This window comes from Prionailurus bengalensis, chromosome X, assembly GCF_016509475.1.
Source record: "Prionailurus bengalensis isolate Pbe53 chromosome X, Fcat_Pben_1.1_paternal_pri, whole genome shotgun sequence".
NCBI classification, from domain to species: domain Eukaryota; kingdom Metazoa; phylum Chordata; class Mammalia; order Carnivora; family Felidae; genus Prionailurus; species Prionailurus bengalensis.
In genome coordinates this window covers 101,985,197-102,006,543 of record NC_057361.1, presented here as the reverse complement: position 1 = coordinate 102,006,543, position 21,347 = coordinate 101,985,197, and positions in this window count along the sequence as shown.

Below are 21,347 nucleotides of genomic sequence, written 5' to 3'. Positions count from 1 at the left end.
CACAGAATCCGAAGCAGGCTCCAGGCTCCGAGCTGTCAGCACAGAGCCCGACGTGGGGCTCGAACCCACCAACCATGAGATCATGACCTGAGCTGACATCGGATGCTTAAGCCACCCAGCCGCCCCTAGATTACTTAAAATAAAATCTTAAGAAATACATATTTGACCCATTTGTCATTTTGTCCAGGTGAATAGGAACAGGAAAGGAGAAGGAGGTATTTTTCCTCTCCTCTTCTATACTGCAACCTATTGCTCTCGGGACCCAGCCTGCAGACTGGTACCAGTAGTTCCATGATTGAGGTAGATTTATAGTCTATTGACTTTTGTGAGCTGGTCTGAGACCCTGACCACCCTTTGTTGTGGGAAAATATGTTCTGATTTCCAAACAGTTGACCTACAAATAACTTTTGGAACACAGCCCATTGAAAAATTCGAGATGGTTGTTAGGCTAATTCATCCACGCTTTTTTCACCAGGAAGCTCGAGTAAATGGATTTCCAGTTTGGTCTGTATATATAACAATGGTGCAACTCCTTTTCTATAACTCTGGACCAATAGAAAAGTTTCTCTTTTCAAGGTTGATATAATTATTTTTGACAGAAGATGAGTTAGCTAAAGAAAATTCTTTCTGGTTACTTTTATTTTGGTGTCAGTGGCCATTATTTGGGGAAGGATATTAGTTTAGAGCAACTTAAAAAAATACTGGAGTTCAAATTTTTTCAAACACATTTTTTTCTCTTTATAATCAAAATAACACTCACTGAGGCAATTTACATGGCAGATTTCCCAGCGTCTCTGTCATTGTTCAACTCTGTTGGCAGACATAAAATGTAGATGTCTAATGTCCTAAGAACTAGAAGAGGCTAACCTTTGAAGAAAGAACATTATGGGTAATAGAGGATATCAGCCAGAGGGACCTTTCATGCCGTCAGCTCCCAATTATTTTAGAGCTGGTATGTTGAAAGATGAAGTCATTAGGAATATTTTAGGAGCCACATCTCACTGTTCCCTGTGGGATATGTCCAGGAAATTCTGACTCTGCCTGCTAGCCCAAATAGAGCTTAATCTCTTTCTCAAAGTAAGAAATACTTTGCGTTCTTTGTCTTGGTGAAACATTACATCTGTTGAGGCATGGAATAATTGATTTACTTTTATGTTTAATCAGAAAGTTTCCTTAGGACTTTTTAAAACCATAGTTCAGTTAACTGAACTTCCACTTACCTAGCGCATTTGAACATATTCAGTGGCTTAACTGAGATACAAGCTAAAATTAAAGAGGCAAATGAATTTCTATTAAAATTCTGATTCATGTAGCTTAGGTAAATGTTATCATTATTAAGAGTATGTTTTCTTTTAAGGGTGCCTGGGTGGCTCACTTGGTTAAGCGGCCAGGTCATCATCTCGTGGCTCGTGGGTTCAAGCACTTCGTTGGGCTCTGTGCTGACAGCTCAGAGCCTGGAGCCTGCTTCGGATTCTGTGTCTCCCTTTCTCTCTGCCCCTGTCCTGCTCACACTCTGTCTCTGTCTCTCTTTCTCTCAAAAAAATAAGTAAACATTGAAAAAAATTAAAAAAGCAGAACAAAACAGTATGTTTTCTTTTGAGGAAGGATGGTAGGACACCTTATTTTAGAGGGAGAGGGAGGACAGGCTTGGTCAGGGAGAAAGTGAAATAAGATGGCAAGCATTTTTTTTTTAAGTTTATTTATTTTTTAGTAATCTCTACGCCCAACGTAGGGCTTGAACTCATGACCCTGAGAACAAGAGTCACATGCTCTTCTGACTGAGCCAGCCAGGCACCCCAAGATGGCAAGCATTTTTATAGCTGCTAGAATGAAGCATAGAAGCATCATTTATTCCCTGCACAACACCCTGCCCTTGCCCCACCTTTTTTTTTTTTTTTTTTTTACCCAAAGCCTTTAGAGGTCAGAGAGCTAGTAGCCTGTAAACTAAACTTCTTTACCATCCTAGGTACTCCTGGTTCACTTTACACAATAACTATGTTCCTCGAAAGCTCTCCAGAGTGCACACATACATAAATCTAATAATTTTCTCATCAACTCACACTTTCACTTCTGATCTTCATTTGTCAACAGATTATTAAACTAACCCAGTCAGATACTTAATAAGAGGTACTTAAACACAGAAGGGGATTCTACTGTTTTAGGGAAACTCTGGTGAATTATTTCATGAAACAATGAAGCTTTAGGAAAATGTGTACTCTTGTGTCCTAAATTCAAATTTCATGCATTTCCCTTCCTGAAAGTGAGGACTGGCTGTGTTTTCTGTCTCTCATTTTTTTCTTTTTTATAATTTTTTTAATGTGTATTCATTTTTGAGAGAGAGAGAGAGCGCAAGCGGGAGAGGGGCAGAGAGAGAGGGAGACACAGAATCTGAAGCAGGCTCCAGGCTCGGAGCTGTCAGCACAGAGCCCGACGTGGGGCTTGAACCCACGAACGATGAGATCATGACCTGAGCCGAAGTTGGACGCTCAACCGACTGGGGCACCCAGGTGCCCCTCATTTTTTTCCATGGCTATTGTGATATTCCCCCTGAATTCTAGAAATGAAATTTTCTTACTTCATTTATTCATTTTGGTTATTTGTTGTCAACTGTCACAGTTACAGAACAATCGTTTATTCTACAAATGGTGATTGATCATGTAGGGTGTGGGAGGTACTGTACTTGCCATGGGGATCCACAATCAACCAAGGCAAGATCTGTGCCAAGGTACTCGCCATCTGGTAAAGGAGAAGGAGACTCCATGGGCAGTTCCTATGCAGTGTGAATAGCGCTTTGAGAGGGAAGTGCAGGCTGCTGTGGGAGCACAGAAGATGAGTGGGAGGTTGGAGGGAGAGGGGTTCAGGGAAAATTGCTTGGGGTAGGCGATGTCTATAAAAGTGCAAGTCTCAGACAAAGTGATTTGTTAGCACATGTCAACGTTTTATTCAACCAATTAATGAAAGAATCAGCAGATACACAAGAATGCTTTTTCAAAGAGCATTTGAAAAACAGGGCTTCATCTAACCGGTTGGGAAAAGAATGCCAAAATAAGATGACTAAGTTATATTCAAAACTGACTAATGTTTTCTAGTGCAATAAACTGAAACTTTGGGGGTTATTTACTGAACCAAACATCCTCCAAAAAATAAATTGCATTTTGGTAGTTTTCTGCACGTTAGCCTCTAACTTTATAAGACTAAAATTCTCTGGACCCTAAATGAGTTGTAGATAGTCAAAGTTACAAACCTAGAGCCAGATGACTGACAGGCTTATTAGAAACTGTGCTGCCATGATATTTAATACATTCTGCAGTCATCATTTTTCCTTATTTTCAAGTTTTAGGTAAGTTTTCCCATATAGTCTTATGGGACCTTGGACCATTTCTTATTTTTTTAAACGTTTATTCATTTTTGAGAGACAGAGACAGAGTGTGAGTGGGGGAGGGGCAGAGAGAGAGAGGGAGACACAGAATCCGAAGCAGGCTCCAGGCTCTGAGCTGTCAGCACAGAGCCCGACTCGGGGCTTGAACCCATGAATCGTAAGATCATGACCTGAGCTGAAGTCAGACACTTAACCGACTGAGCCACCCAGTTGCCCCAACCTTGGACCCTTTCTAAAGAGTGGTCTTAGCCACGCACAACAAAGCTGGTCTCATTGTGGTTTTGTGTCAAGACAATTAGTTGGACTTATTACTTAGTTAATCATTTTCTGTAATTCTTTTTTTTTTAATATTTTAATGTTTTATTTTATATTTGTGAGAGAGAGAGAGACAGACAGATAGACAGCACGAGCAGGGGAGGGGCAGAAAGATGGAGACAGGATCTGAAGCAGGCTCCAGGCTCTGAGCTGTCAGCAAAGAGCCTGATGCCAGGCTTGAACTCACGAACCTTGAGATCGTGATCTGAGCCAAAGTCGGATACTTAACTGACTGAGCCACCCAGGCGCCCCACATTTTCTGTAATTCTTGGAGGTGATGGAAATTAGATGTAGACTCAGTAGGGTAGATGATGTTGTTCACAGTTCTTTACTCTCCACCTTCCCTGTAAGAGGATTATGTATTCCTGCCCAATTGCCAGGTGACCTGCCACGCCTTTGGTGGCAGGAGTACAGATTTGGCTTGGGGCACAACTGACATGCTTTGGCAGTTAATAGAGTGTGAGTGGATATGACGCATGCCACATCCAAGTAAAGTTCAAGGCGATTACATAGTTTGGCTTAACCTCTTGTTTTAGCCAGGACAATAGTATAGCCCAGGTAAGGCCTCAGGCTGGGTCCTAGAATGAGAAGACATTTATTTATATCTATGAAGTAAAGCTAAGAGCTGATCATGGTTGCAACTAGCCTGTCATAAGGCCACAGCTTACGTGTAATATGAACAAAAAATAAAAGTGGCAAGCCACTGAGATTTCCCCCAAAGGTCAAGAATAAGATGAGAATGTCCATTCTTTCTGTTTCTATTCAACACTGTTCTAGGCAGGGCAAGTAGACAAGACAGTGACGTTAAAGGTATCTAAACTGTGAAGGAAGGAGTAAAACCATCCCTGTTTACAGATGACATGATCTAGTAAATAGCAAATCCTGAGGAGTCCATTAGTGACGATTAGAACTAATAAATGAGTTCCACAAAGTTGGAGGATACAGAATGAATATACAAAAATCAAGTATATTTTTATACAATGGCAACAAGCCACCTGAAAATGAAATTAAGAAAACAATTCCACTTTTAACAGCATCAAAAAGATTAAAGTATATAGGAATAAATTTAATAGAAGGAGTGCAAACCTTGTCTTTTTAGAACTACAAAACATTATTGAAAGAAATTAAACATGAAGTAAATAAATAGAAAGACCTCTTGTATTAACATGGCAATACTTCCCCAATTTATCTATAGAATCAACTCAGTCCTTAACAGAATTCCAACTAAAAGACGGGCACATGAGGGGCGCCTAAGGTGACTCAGTCGGTTAAATGTCTGACTCATGGTTTCGGCTCAGGTCATGATCTCATGGTTCATGGGTTTGATCCCGTGTCAGGCTCCACACTCTGTGGGGCCTGCTTGGAATTCTCTCTCTCCTTCTATCCCTGCCGCTCCTCCACTCGCTCTCTCTGTCTCTCCTGAAATGAATAAGTAAAAACTTTAAAAAATGGGCAAATGATCTGAAATGATTTTTTCGAAGAAGATAGAGAAAAAAAAAGAAGATACAGAAACAGCCAAGAAACACACAAAAAGATGCTCAACATCATTAGCCATCAGGCAAATGCAAATCAAAGCCACAATGAGATAGAGACCACTTCACATCCAACAGGATGGCTATACTAAAAAAGATTGTAACAAATGTTGACCAGGATGTTGAGCAATGAGAACTTTCATATGCCCTCGGTGGGAATGTAAAATGGCGCCATCACTTTGGAAAAGAGTGGCTGTTCCTCAAATGGTTAAACACAGAGTTATAATTTTGCTCTACCAATTCTACTCGAAGGTATATACCCAGGAGAACTGAGAACATTCTTCTACAAAAAAACCTGTATCCAAATGTTTATAGCAGCATTATTCATAATAGTAAAACAATACCATTGATCATCATCAATTGATGAATGAATAAATAAAATGTGTTATATCCATACTATGGAATATTATTTGGTCATAAAGAGGAATGAAACTATAACATGAATGAACCTTGAAAACATTACACTAAGTGAAAGAAACTAGTCTCAAAAGACTACATATTATATGATTCAAGTGATGTGAAATGTCCAGAATGGACAGATCTGTAGATGTTGAAAGCAGAATCTAATTCTAGAGGAATTATGGGGAATGATGTAGCTAAAAGGTATCAGGTTTTTCCTTAGGGTGATGAAATATTCTAAAATTGATTATGGTACTGATTGAAAAATCCTCTCTATATACTAAAAACCTTTGAACCGTACGATTTAAGTGTGTGAATTATGTGGTGTGTGAATTATATTTCAATAAAACTATTACCCCCAGACGGGCAGTTTTTTTGAACAGTGCTTGTGAGCTTGACTATGCTTCTGTCCATCCTGAGGGACACAGTAGCTGAAATACTCGTATTAAGAACATTTGACCTATAAAAAATACTGGTGGAGTTGGAGCTTCTCTTTATTTGGCAACGTTTCTCATATTGTGGGTGTGATGACAAGAAAGCCTTTATAATAATGTTCATATGATTTTAATTTTTTATGTTTATTTATTTGTTTTGAGAGTGGGAAAGAATGCAATCAGAGGAGAGGCAGAGAAAGAGAGAGGGAGAGGGAGCAGGAAAGAATGGTGGGGGGGGGGAGAGAGAGAGAGAGAGAGAGAGAGAGAGAGAGAGAGAGAGAGAGAGAAAATCCCAAGCAGGCTCCACACTGTCAATGCAGAGCCTGATGTGGGGCTCCATCCCATGACCCTGGGAACATGACCTAAGCCCAAATCAAGAGTCAGATGCTTAACCAACTGAGCCACCAAGGCACCCTCATATAATTTTAAAATATAAAACAGAGGCTTCTAGTAATTGTGGAGGAATGAAGTGGTCATATGCAACTTCTTGCAGGTAACAGTTATAAAAATTGATTTAAAAAACTCGTTAAAGACACCGGAAAGTGCACAAAATCAGACACAAGACCAAACTGCAAGGACTGAGTTGTGAGTTTGTAGCTTTCTGGTCTGAAGACATTTCTCGGTCCTCATGGCTATGGCTGGAAGAAGTCGCAGTGGGAAAACACAGCCTTATTGGCTCAAGGTACCTTTCAGGGCTGGAAAATCAGCTGGAAATTAAGTCAGTCAGAGAAGGACAGATATCATATGTTTTCACTCATATGTGGATCTTGAGAAACTTAACAGAAGACCATGGGGGAAGGGAAGGGGAAAAAATAGTTACAAACAGAGAGGGAGAGGGCAAATCACAAGAAACTCTTAAAGAGAACAAACTGAGCATGGAGGGTGGGTGGGGGAGAGGGGAAAATGGGTGATGGGCACTGAGGAGGGCACTTGTTGGGATGAGCACTGGGTGTTGTATGTTAGCCAATTTGACAATAAATTATATTCATAAGAAAAATTTAAAAAATGAGGAAAATCCTGGCAGCAAGAGAAGTATAGAAAGAATGAGACCCAAATTTCGAATATAAATTCTGCCCAAATCCTTTTTGACAGCTAAACTATGCATGTGCAAGAGGATTCATGAGACCCAACACAGAACAGGTAAAGACCAGAGAGAAATCTACACTTGATATATGGCACGACATAGAGCAAGATCGGGGTATTTGCTACTTTTTTTTTTTTTTTTTTGGTAGGCTGTTTGGTTTAACTTTTAAAAAATTATCTTTATTTTTAAAAATCAACTTTATTGAGGTTTATTTCACATTGTATTTTTTTTTCCTTTTTTATTTGGAATCAATTATAAATTCACAGGAAGTTTCAAAAAATAGTACTGAGAGATCTGTGTACCCTTCTCTCAATTTCCCCCAGTGGTTATATATCTTACATAACTGTAGTACGGTATCAGCACCAGGAAATTGACATTGATAGACTGTGTGTGTGCAGTTCTGTGCCATTTTGTCACGTGTATAGATTAGGGTAACCAGCAGCACAATCAAGATGCAGAACTATCCTGTCACCACAAAGATGTCCCTTGTGCTTGCTACCCCTTTATTAGTCCCATTCACTGCTCTCCTCCCCACCATCCCTAACCCCTGATAACCAATGATCTGTTTTCCATCACTGCAATTGTGTTACACGGAGAATGTTATATAAATGGAATCATATAGCATATGAATTTTTTTGACCCTACAAGATTGGCTTTTTTTCACTTAACATAATTCCCCTGAGATCCATGCGTTTTCAATATTTCATGCCTTTTTCTTTTCTTTTTTAATTTTTTTTAACGTTTATTATTGAGAGACAGAGAGACACAGATCATGAGCAGGGGAGGGGTAGGGAGAGGGGGAGACACAGAATCCGAAGCAGGCTCCAGGCTCCGAGCTGTCAGCACAGAGTCTGATGCGGGGCTCGAACTCATGAACTGAGAGATCATGACCTGAGCTGAAGTCGGATGCTTAACCGACTGAGCCATCCAGGCGCCCCGCCTTTTTCTTTTTTTTTTTTTAAGTTTATTTATTTATTTTGAGAGCGAGCAAGAGTGCAAGCAGGGGAGGGGCAGAGAGAGGGAGAGAGAATCCTGAGCAGGCTCCGTGCTGTCGGTGCAGAGCCCAACATGGGGCTCGAGCTCACGCGCGGTGAGATCATGACCTGAGCCAAGATCAAGCGTCAGAAACTTAACCGACTGAGCCACCCAGTCGCCCTGCCTTTTTATTTCTGATTAATATTTCATGAAACAGGGGCGCCTGGGTGGCTCAGTCGGTTGAGCATCCGACTTCGGCTCAGGTCACGATCTCGGGGTCCGTGAGTTTGAGCCCCGCGTCGGGCTCTGGGCTGATGGCTCAGAGCCTGGAGCCTGCTTCAGATTCTGTGTCTCCCTCTCTCTCTGCCCCTCCCCCGTTCATGCTCTGTCTCTCTCTGTCTCAAAAATTAAAAAAAAAATGTTAAAAAAAATATTTCATGAAACAGATGTACCACAGTTTATTTAACCATTCACCTATTGAGGGATTTTTTAGTGGTTTGCATTTTTTGGCTATTACAAATAAAGCTGCTGCGAGGGTTTGTGTACAGGTTTTTGTGTAGATGTAAATTTTCACTTTTCTGAGATAAATGCCCAGGATTATGATTGCCGGGTTGTATGGTAGTTGAATGTTTAGTTTTGTAAGAAACTGTCAAACTGTAATCATTGATTTTACGTTCCCACCAGTAATGTACGAGGGATCCAGTTGTTCCATATACTTGACAGCATTTGGTATTGTCACTATTTTTTATTTTAGCTGTTTTAATAGGTGTGTATTTATATCTCATTGTGGTCTTAATTTGCATTTCTTCAATGGTTAATGGTATTGAAAAAATAAGAAATAACATTGCAGTGAAACTCACACAACGTAAATTAATTATTTTAAAGTGGACAATTCAGTGGCATTTAATATATACATGTGAAACCACCACCTCCATCTGATTCCAAAATATTTCCATCACTCCAAAGTAAAAATTCGTGCCCATTAAGTGGTTTCTCCTCAGCCCCCCCCTCCCCCCAGCCCCTTGCACTCACCAATCTGCATTCTAGCTCTATGGATTTATCTATTCCAGATAGTTCATATAAACCGATTCATGTAATCTGTGATCTTTTTGTCTGGCTTCTTTTACTTAGCATCCTGTTGCACTTATAATCATCCACGTTGGAGTGGAGATCAGTACTTCTTTCCTTTTTCATGGCCGAATAATAGTCCACTGTCTTTATATACCAGAATTATCCATTCATCCATTGATGGACATTCAGGCTGTTTCAACCTTTTCGCTATTGTGAACAGCGTTGCTATGAACATGCAAGCACATGTGCTTATTTGAGTTACTTGTCTGCAGTTCTTTTGGGTATATATCTAGAAGTGCTTGGTTTTTTTTTTTAACTGAATGCATTCCCATCTGTGCTTTGATGGAGCAGCAGAAAAATGAAGCCTGTGGACTTGAAGGCCAGCAGGACAGCTGGTAATTAGGTATAAAACCTTAGAGGCAAGGAAGCCATGGAAAAGCTCAGCCTCATCTCTGTCCAAATTCTTGGCTGACTGTCAAATTACATGGGCCCATGAGAGACTCCACAGGGAGTCAGGCTAAAAATCCAAGTGGATAGCTATAAGAGCAAAGCAAAGATATCATTTGGTGCATACCACAAAGGACACAAAGTTCACAGTTTGAATTCAGGTAAGTTAACTGTCTACTAGATTAAACACCCAGTAATTATAGGAATACATCAGAATCCAGAGTCACTACAGCATATTTTCTATAATGCCTAATTTTCAAACCAAAATACCAGACCGTGAAAGAAACAGAAAAGTGAGACTCAGGCCTAGGGGAAAAGGCAGTCAATAGAAACGGACTCTGAGCGGATTCAAATATCAGACTTAGTGGACAAATTTTTAACATCTATTATGAATATGTTCAAAGAATTAAAGGAAATTTTTGAAAGAATTAAAGGAAAATGTGTTATTGATGAATAACACACATATATGTGTGTGTACGTGTGTGTGTTTCATACATATGTAAATTTGAAGAACAGAAAAGACTGAAGAAATTGAAACACGAAGAGACACTAGTCCAACATATGTGTAATTGATATCCCTTAAGGGGAGGAGGAAAAAAGGAAGACAAAATATGTGAAAAAATAGTGGCTGAAAAGTTTAAAAACTATCAAGTGCACCTAATTCTTTCTAGCATCCTCTTTGTTGTGAGTGCTTTGCAAGAGGTTACAAAGGGGAGGAAGCAGCCTTTGGTGCTACCTAGGGGCCATTTGGAAGTGACAGCAATAATTTGGGTATAAAAAACACCCAGGTAATTTTAATTCTTTGAATCTTGGAATTTGTGGCTCGTCTCAGAGAAGGGCAACATCAGCAAGGGTTTCTAGTTAATAACACAGATCCCCAAATAGGAAATGGCCACAGCCTTGTCTGTGTTATTAATCAGGAAACAAATACTTTGTAAGAACTGAAAGAAAAAAACAAGGGTTAGTAATTTCAGCTACTTTATAACTGCGGAAGCCCTTACTCTATTTAATTGTAATCATGTATAGTTTTAAAGTATGCAAAATTAGCACAAAAACAAGAACACTAACAGACCCCCTTTGAGCTATTGTATTTGGGAAGGGTGAGAAAAACAACCTTCTGCCATGTGGGTAGAACCTGCAGAAGTAAATAACATTTTACACCCTCATGGTTGAGAACAAACCATATACTCAAAGACCACCTTTTTTTTTCTGAGTTACCAGTCCTCTACATAGCTTCTGTTTTTAAAATCAAATAGTTTTTTTTTAATGCTCATTTTATTGTTGAGAGAGAGAGAGAGAGAGCGCGCGTGAGCGGGGGAGGTGCAGAGAGAGAGAGGCAGACAGAGGATCTGAAGCAGGCTCCACGCTGACAGCACAGAGCCCGATGCAGGGCTTGAACTCACGAACTGTGAGATCATGACCTGAGCCGAGATCAAGAATCAGACGCTTGGGGCGCCTGGGTGGCGCAGTCGGTTAAGCGTCCGACTTCAGCCAGGTCACGATCTCGCGGTCCGTGAGTTCGAGCCCCGCGTCAGGCTCTGGGCTGATGGCTCAGAGCCTGGAGCCTGTTTCCGATTCTGTGTCTCCCTCTCTCTCTGCCCCTCCCCCGTTCATGCTCTGTCTCTCTCTGTCCCAAAAATAAATAAACGTTGAAAAAAAAAATTAAAAAAAAAAAAAAAAGAATCAGACGCTTAACTGATTAAACCACCCAGGGGCCCCAGTCAAATAGTAGACTTTAATATGTACATATATAAAAGGATAGATGACCTCACTAAAGCTTTAAATGTTAGCTTAAAAGTTAATCTTACAAGCATATTGTAAGACCTTTTATTGTCTGGGTTTTCCCTTGTAATCTAAATGTCATGAAGAACAAATACATTTATATATTAATGAGTGAATTAAAAGTGAATTTTTATAATGACCAGGTATTTTCACTTTTTCTGGATCTCTTTATTTGAATTTCTTTAAAAATTGTTGCATGTATGTAATGCAATATTACACTTGCATTATAGTCTTTAACGGAGTAAAATCAAGGAGAAGACATTCAGCTTCTTAGAAACCAAATTTGTCAAATCACTGATTTGTGGGAGGATTCACTCTGATAGGAATATTAGATGAACTTGGATATGTGAATTTTAATATTTATTTAAAAATATTAAAAATACTTCACAGAAGTTTTCAGTAGTGCTTTTTTATGATTACTAGTTGATAGCTTGATATGTATTTTCATTTCTTTCTTTCTTGGGAGCCTAACATGCAACCATTTGACTGTCTCAGGTTGTCCGTTTCTGAATTGGTAGTTTCTGTGTGTGAACAAGTTTTCTTAAAAGGTCAGTACATTTAAAGCATCAGAAGCCTCGAGGTGCCTTGGTAGCTCAGATGGTTAATTGTCTGACTGTCGATTTTGGCTCAGGTCATGATCCCAGGGACATGGGACCAAGCCCCATAATGGGCTCTGTGCTGAGTGTGGAGCCTGCTTGAGATGCTCTCTCTCTCTCTCTCTCTCTCTCTCTCTCTCTGCCCCTCCCCCTCTTGCATGCGCATGTACTCTCTCAAAAAAAAAAATCAGAAATCTGATTTCTTCCTTCTGTAGGAATTCCTGAGTTCTTTCCTTCTAGGTTTATATAAGCACTTGTTACTCTCAATAAGCTAAACGGAGCAGAATGTCTTCTTAATTTTAAGACCTTATAATCAAATTTATTACCTCTCTCTGAAGGTAAGAGGAAATGTTTTAAATTATTTCTCTAGAAAATACTTTACATTCATATAGTGGAAGAATCATATCACAATTTTAGACAAGCTGGATATGCCCAAGTTGGAGTTCATGGCTGAAGTTTTTGCTCCTCTATTTTGTTATGTGCTATTTTCTGTAGCACTTATCCAGTCAATGTATGAGCTGAGCTAGAGGTTCAATGCCAGCACACACACATTTTTTTTTTACATTTTGACTTGGCTTATTCATGTATGTCTATAGGATTTCCTCACTTCTTACAAGAGAGAGAAAAAGAAAATGGACTCAAGAATTCTTCAGATTTCTCAGATAATTAGAGGTCACAAAGTTTCTGGACAAACCAAAAGCAGACGGGCATACCCCATTTCCTGTTTTCTCATTCCATGTAAAATTTAAGGCTTTAAATACCTATATAAACTCATTCATATTATTGTTATACAGGCCAGGTAAATTCTTTAGAAGTGAAAACTCTGCTCGGTAAGCTATGCAAAGCCCGTTTCAAGTCTATTTCTCTTACTTGGATAATAAGTCTGTCTGTTTGGATTAAGTATTTACATCACGTGCACAAATGGCAGATTCCTACATCGATTAATCTCTGAAAATGCTCCTCCCAAAAGCCAGACACAAAGGGTTACGACTGCAAACAGATGAATGTACATGGCTAATTTCCTCTGTGAGGAGGGAGTAAAGGTTTTTCTCACTTAAACACACACTTAATTGTCTTTAGCCCGGGAGCAAAAGGAAATACAGAGACAAATACATATGTGACATTCACTAGAGGGAAAAAGAAATAAAAATACCCATCCTAGGGACGCCTGGGTGGCTCAGTTGGTTAAGCATCCGACTTCGGCTCAGGTCACGATCTCATGGTCCGTGAGTTTGAGCCCCGCATCAGTCTTTGCCCTCACAGAGAAGAGCCTGCTTAGGATTCTTTCTCTCTCTCTCTCTCTCTCTCTCTCTCTCTATCTCTCTCTCTCTCTGTTCCTGTTCCTCTCTCTCTCTCTATCTCTCTCAAAATAAATAAACTTTAAAAGTGCCCATCCTAATAATTTTTTATGGGATAGTCACCATTATTCAGCCATATGACACACTGCTGTGAACCACTAGTTTCTTTCTATTTGATCTGGGACTTATCATCCCTAATCCATGGAATTACTTAAATAAGAGAAACACTGACAAAACCCCTGTAAGTCCATAATTCGACTTTTTGAAACTTTTAAAAACTTTCAGGTAAGTCTTACTGTAGCCAGGATGATATATATCCAGACTTTTGGTCTCAAACTGAAAGACAGGTGTCCAGTCATATCCAGCCAGTTTTCACCCTGGAAATGTGGTTGCCGTCTTGACCTCTGGCTGAAAACCAGACTAGGTTTTTCTTTTTTATTTATTTATTTATTTATTTATTTATTTTTATTTTTTTTTTCAATGTTTATTTATTTTTGGGACAGAGAGAGACAGAGCATGAACGGGGGAGGGGCAGAGAGAGAGGGAGACACAGAATCAGAAACAGGCTCCAGGCTCTGAGCCATCAGCCCAGAGCCTGACGCGGGGCTCGAACTCACGGACCGCGAGATCGTGACCTGGCTGAAGTCGGACGCTTAACCGACTGCGCCACCCAGGCGCCCCCAGACTAGGTTTTTCAAACTCTTAGAAAAACTTAAGGTCTCAGGAGCTTCTAAATGGCAGACAGTCATGATTTGCAAATACAAATTTTCTCTGCAGATGAGAGAGGGGAGAGTTAGAAGGAGCAAGGCCCTGCAGGAGTTTATTGTCCTTTATTGTTCTGATCCCAGCGGGTCCCTCTGGAGCCTGGGTTGTCACCTTTTCCTGTCATTGCTCTTGTCCTAGCATGTGGGGTTGGATCATGATACTATTCCCTAAGTGAGATGAGTGCACACAGTCCAGAAAGAAGAAGATTAGGCCCAGCTTCATGAAGCATTTCCAAGTCAGGCATTTAATTGTTTATACTTTTGCTGGTATGTTTTTAAATTTTTATTTCTAGACATTTAAAATTTATTTTTTTATTTGAGAGAGAGAAAGTGGGGGAAAGGAGCAGAGGAAGAGAGAGAAAGAGATTGAGAGAGAGAGAGAGGGAGAGAGAGAGAAAGTCTTAAGCACCCTCCATGCTGAGTGTGGAGCCCAATGCAGAGCTCAATCCCATAACCCTGGGATCATGGATGCTCAAGTGACTGAATCACCCAAGCGCCCTGATTTCTAGGCATTTATTAAGGAAACTTCCACTCCACAGAGAATGTGGTTTGAAGACCTTCTGATTCCCATGCCATGTTTCCTCACACTCTTTCTCCTTTTTATCCAAGAAGATAAAAGTTATTTGATCTATAAAAGTGATTTGATCTATAACTACTGTAATCCTAGGCCAACTGATAGACCATGCCCCAGTGGAGTGTAGATGGAGGGATTCTTGGTACCCTTTATTCAAAACCATCTTTGAAAGCTGTAAAGAGGGCTGATGTGGCTGTTAGGGATCATTATGGGTAAAAGGGGGTTGGAATTTTTTCTGTTTGATTTTTGACCCTATTTATTTGTTTGTTTGTTTGTTTGTTTGTTTATTTAATGTTTATTTATTTTTGAGAGAGGGAGACAGAGAACAAGCAGGAGAGGGGCAGAGAGAGAGAGAGAGAGAAACACACACAGGATCTGAAGCAGGCTCCAGGCTCTGAAGCAGGCTCCAGGCTCTGAACCACCAGCACAGAGCCTGATGCAGGGCTCGAACCCACAAACTATCAGATCATGACCTGAGCCAAAGTCAGACGCTTATCCAACTGAGCCACCCAGGCGTCCCTGATTTTGACCCTTTAAAATATTGGTATTTATATGCTAAATACAGCTAGAGGAAATAGGTTGGGGTAAGTTACATAGCCTCTACCTCTATTTTTAAAAAAAGTTTCTGTTGTTCATTTTGCCTTGGCCTCTGCCTGTTAAAATACTGATAATGACAGGATTCTCTTAGAGAATTCTAGAAAGTTGGTCAACAGCTGGCTCTGACAGGCCATTCCCAATTGCCCTTTAGAAACGATCAAATGCAGGATCCAGCCTAAAATACGAATAGACTGTATGCTAAAATGGCCGCTCTGAATCATGTTGGTAAGTTTGCTGGTAGCTGGCCTGCTTCCTGGTAGCATCTGTATCAAGACTTTTGTTCTGTCTTGACATAATCAAGATGGAAAAGGTTGTACTTGCCTAGAGGGAAACAACAAGCATCTTGCCATCATTGCATATTACTTTAGGTCATTGCAGACTCTTCAGTCTTGCCCAGACTGAGGACAGTAGCTTGCACTGTGCTTCTACATCCAATGTGCACGAAAGCCTGGCGGAGGAAGCACATGCCGTTTAACATACCAGAACTGTTCCAGCAATACCCATCGCTTAGCACCGAATGGCCTTAACTTTTGCACATCATGTTGCAGACCCAGACAGGATACCTGACAAGATACTTCTGTAATATTGCAGTGGTCCTCATTTGTGGGCATATGTACTAAAAGAATGAAGTCGATTTTAGATTGATACCTATTACATAATTTAAGCAGAAGCTCGACAGGTCCAGGATTACGAAGTGCATGTTGGACCAAGTTTGCCAAGATCAGCATCTTTCAAGATGGCAGGGACCACCCAGGTGATGTTGTTGGGAGATAGCTCATCTTTCCGCTTTGAGTACTGAGTAGCAACTGCATGCCAGGCCAGTTTATACTTGTTATCACTCTAAAAAGCCCCTTGTGAGACAATGGATTCCTGCCACTGGAAACCAGTGTCCTAGGAAAAAAAGCCAATACAGTAGGGCAACCACAGGAAGTTGTTGATGAGTTTTTTTCTGGAAGATTTTCTTGGGGTTACTGGGAACCTACTTTGCAGCATCGAGGGTTAAATATATGTAGCAACTGAACCCATTCTCTTGAGTGAAGGCAATGAATGCAGCTTTGCAACATGTAGTATAACAAGAGCAGAAGCTTTGGGAACAAACGGACCTGGGTGTGAAACACATTTCTCTTACTTAACTTGCTGTGTTACCTTGGGAAAGTTATTTTACATTTCTGAGGTTCAGTTTTCTTATCTGTAAAATAAGAATGCTAATACTACCTGTTTCATAGGTAGGAGGATTCTGTATCTCAGTTTGCCTGGGACTATCCCATGCATGATTTGTGTTTTATCCATGCATGATTATGTAATAGTGCCCTCTTCCTCTTCAAAGTGTCCTGATTTGGGCAGCAAATTATATCACCACTATCATCAGATTCAGCAATCAATATAAAGAGGCACAGTGTCTGAACTGTAATAAGTTCTTTTTTTTAATTAATTTTTTTTTAATGCTTACTTATTTTTGAGAGGGAGAGAGAGAAAGACAGAGTGCAAGTGGGGGGAGGAACAGAGAGAGGGAGACACAGAATCCGAAGCAGGCCCCAGGCTCCGAGCGGTCAGCACAGAGCCCAACGCGGGGCTCGAACCCACAAACTGTGAGATCATGACCTAGGCTGAAGTTGGACGCTTAACCGACTGAGCCACCCAGGCTCCCCTTAATTTAATTTTTTTAAATTTACATCCAAATTAGTTAGCATATAGTGCAACAATGATTTCAGGAGTAGATTCCTTAATGCCCCTTACCCATTTATCCCATCCCCCCTCCCACAACCCCTCCAGCAACCCTCAGTTTGTTCTCCATATTTAAGAGTTTCTTATGTTTTGTCCCCCTCCCTGTTTTTATATTATTTTTGCTTCCCTTCCCTTGTGTCTCTCTGTTCTGTGTCTTAAAATCCTCATATGAGTGAAGTCATATGATATTTGTCTTTCTCTGACTAATTTCGCTTAGCATAATACCCTCCAGTTCCATCCACATAGTTGCAAATGGCAAGATTTCATTCTTTTGGATTGCTGAGTAATAGTCCATTGTCTATATATACCACTTCTTCTTTATCCATTCATCCATCAATGGACATTTGGGCTCTTTCCATACTTGGCTATTGTTGATAGTGCTGCTATAAACATTGGGGTGCATGTGCCCCTTCAAAATAGCACACCTGTGTCCCTTGGATAAATACCTAGTAGTGCAATTGGTGGATTGTAGGGCAGTTCTATTTTTAATGTTTTCAGGAACCTCTATACTGTTTTCCAGAGTGGCTGCACCAGCTTGCATTCCCACCAGCAATGCAAAAGAGATCCCCTTTCTCCACATCCTCGCCAACATCTGTTGTTGCCTGAGTTTTGAATGTTTGCCATTCTGACAGGGGTGAGGTGGTATCTCATTTGTATTGCTTTTGGTTTGTATTTACCTGATGATGAGTGATGTGGAGCATTTTTTCATGTGTTGGTTGGCCATCTGGATGTCTTCTTTGGAGAGTGTCTATTCATGTCTTTTGCCCATTTCTTCACTGGATTCTTTGTTGTTTGGGTGTTGAGTTTGAGAAGTTCTTTATAGATTTTGGATGCTAACCCTTTATCTGATATGTTGTTTGCAAATATTTTCTCCCATTCTGTCGTTGCCTTGTAGTTTTGCTGATTGTTTCCTTCGCTGTGCAGAAGCTTTTTATTTTGATGAGGTCCCAATAGTTCATTTTTGCTTTTGTTTCCCTTGCCTCCGGAGACGTGTTGAGTAAGAAGTTGCTGTGGCCAAGGTCAAAGAGGTTTTTGCCCACTTTCTCCTTGAGGATTTTGATGGCTTCCTGTCTTACATTTAGGTCTTTTATCCATTTTGAGTTTATTTTTGTGTATGGTGTAAGAAAGTGGTCCAGGTTCATTTTTCTGCATGTTGCTGTCCAGTTTTCCCAGCACCACTTGCTGAAGAGACTGTCTTTATTCCATTGGATATTCTTTCCTGCTTTGTCAAAGACCATATAAAACCCATACGTTTGTGGGTCCATTTCTGGGTTCTCTATTCTGTTCCATTTATCTGAGTGTCTGTTTTTGGGCCAGTACCATACTATCTTGAGATTACAGCTTTGTAGTATAGCTTGAAGTCTGGAATTGTGATGCCTCCTGCTTTGGTTTTCTTTTTCAAGACTGCTTTGGCTATTCGGGGCCTTTTCTCGTTCCATACAAATTTTAGGATTATTTATTCTAGCTCTGTAAAGAATGCTGGTGTTATTTTGATAGGTATTGCATTGAATATGTAGATTGCTTTGGGTAGTATCAACATTTTAACAATATTTGTTCTTCCTCTCCAGGAGCATGGAATCTTTTTCCATTTTTTGTATCTACTTCAATTTCTTTCATAAGCTTTCTATAGTTTTCAGTGTATAGAGTTTTCACCTCCTTGGTTAGATTTATTCCTAGGTATTTTATGGTTTTTGGTGCAATTGTAAATGGGATCGATTCCTTGATTTCTCTTTCTGTTGCTTCATTGTTGGTTTATAAGAATGTAACCAATTTCTCTGCATTGATTTTATATCTGGTGACTTTGCTGAATTCATGAATCAGTTCTAGCAGTTTTTTGGTAGAATCTTTTGGGTTTTCCATATAGAGTATCATGTCATCTGCGAAGAGTAAAAGTTTGACCTCCTCTTGGCTGATTTGGATGCCTTTTATTTCTTTGTGTTGTCTGATTGCTGAGGCTAAGACTTCCAACACTATGTTGAATAACAGTGGTGAAGTGGACATCCCTGCCTTGTTCCTGACCTTAGGGGGAACCTCAGTTTTTCCCCATTGAGGATGATCTTAGTGTTGGGTCTTTCGTATATGGCTTTTATGATCTCAGGGTATGATCCTTCTATCCCTACTTTCTTGAGGGTTTTTATCAAGAAAGGATGCTGTGTTTTGTCAAATGCTTTCTCTGCATCTATTGAGAGGATCATATGGTTCTTGTCCCTTCTTCTATTGATTTGATGAATCACATTGATTGTTTTGTGGATATTGAACCAGCCCTACATCCCAGGTATAAATCCCACTTGGTCGTGGTGAATAATTCTTTTAATGTATTGTTGGATCCGGTTGGCTGATATCTTGTTGAGGATTTTTGCATCCATGTTCATCAGGGAAATGGGGCTGTAGTTCTTCTTTTTAGTGAGGTCTTTGTCTGGTTTTGGAATCAAGGTAATGCTGGCCTCATAAAAAGAGTTTGGAAGTGTTCCTTCCATTTCTATTTTTTGGAACAGCTTCAAGAGAATAGGTGTTAACCCTTCCTTAAATGTTTGGTAGAATTCCCCTGGAAAGCCATCTGGCCCTGGGCTCTTGTTTTTTGGGCGATTTTTGATTACTAATTCGATTTCTTTACTGGTTATGGGTCTGTTCAAATTTTCTATTGCTTCCTGTTTCAGTTTTGGTAGTGTATATGTTTCTAGGAATTAGTCCATTTCTTCCAGATTGCCCATTTTATTGGCATATAATTGCTCATAATATTCTCTTATTATTGTATTTATTTCTGTTGTGTTGGTTGTGATCTCTCCTCTTTCATTCTTGATTTTATTTGGGTCCTTTCCTTTTTCTTTTTGATCAAACTGCCTAGTGGCTTATCAATTTTGTTCATTCTTTCAAAGAACCAGCCTCTGGTTTCATCGATCTGTTCTCCTGTGTTTTGGTTTTGATAGCATTAATTTCTGCTCTAATCTTTATTATTTCCTGTCTTCTGCTGTTTTTGGGTTTTATTTGCTGTTCTTTTTCCAGCTCTTTAAGGCATGAGGTTAGGTTGTATATCTGAGGCCTTTCTTCCTTCTTTAGGAAGGCCTGGATTGCTATATACTTCACTCTTATGACCGCCTTTGCTGCGTCCCAGAGGTTTTGGGTTGTGGTGTTATCATTTTCTTTGGCTTCCGTGAACTTTTCAATTTCCTCTTTAACTTCTTGGTTATCCCGTTCATTCTTTAGTAGGATGTTCTTTAGTCTCCAAGTATTTGTTACCTTTCCAAATTTTTTCTTGTGGTTGATTTCGAGTTTCATAGTGTTGTGGTCTGAAAATCTGCACAGTATGATCTCGATCTTTTGTACTTGTTGAGGGCTTATTTGTGTCCCAGTATGTGGTCTATTCTTGAGAATGTTCCATGTGCATTGGAGAAGAATGTATATTCCACTGCTTTAGGATGAAATGTTCTGAATATATCTGTTAAGTCCATCTGGCCCAGTGTGTCATTCAAAGCCATTGTTTCCTTGTTGAGTTTTTGATTAGATGATCTGCCCATTGCTGTCAGTGGGGTGTTGAAGTCCCCTACTATTATGGTATTACTATCAATGAGTTTTTTTATGTTTGTGATTAATTGATTTATATATTTGGGTGCTCTCACATTTGAAGCATAAATGTTTACAATTATAGTCCTTCTTGGTGGATAGACCCCTTAATTATGATATAATGTCCTTCTTCATCTCTTGATACAGTCTTTATTTTAAAGTCTACATTGTCTGATATACGTATGGCTACTCCAGCTTTCTTTTGATGACCGTTGGCACGCTAGATGGTTCTCCATTCCCTTACTTTCAATCTGAAGGTGTCTTTAGATCTAAAGTGGGTCTCTTGTAAACAGCATATAGATAGATTTTATTTTCTTATCAATTTTGTTACCATATGTCTTTTTATTGGAGTATTTAGTCCACTGACATTTAGAGTGAGTCCTGAAAGATATGAATTTATTGCCATTATGTTGCTTGTAGAGTTGGTGTTTCTGGTGGTGTTCTCTGGTCCTTTCTAGTCTTTTTTGCTTTTGGTCTTTATTTGTTTGTTTTTTTTCATCCCTTCTCCCTTCAGAGAGTCCCCCTTTCTTGCAGGGCTGATTTAGTGGACACAAACTCCTTTAATTTTTGTTTGTCTGGGAAACTTTTACTCTCTCTTTCTAGTTTTAATGACAGTCTTGCTGGATAAAGAATTCTTGGCTACATATTTTTCCAATTCAGGCCATTGAATATACCCTGCCACTCCTTTCTGGCCTGCTAAGTTTCTGTGGATAGGTCTGCTGCATACTTGATCTGTCTGTCTTCCCTTGTAGGTTAAGGACTTTTTTTCCCTTGCTGGTTTCATGATTCTCTCCTTGTCTGAGTATTTTGTGAA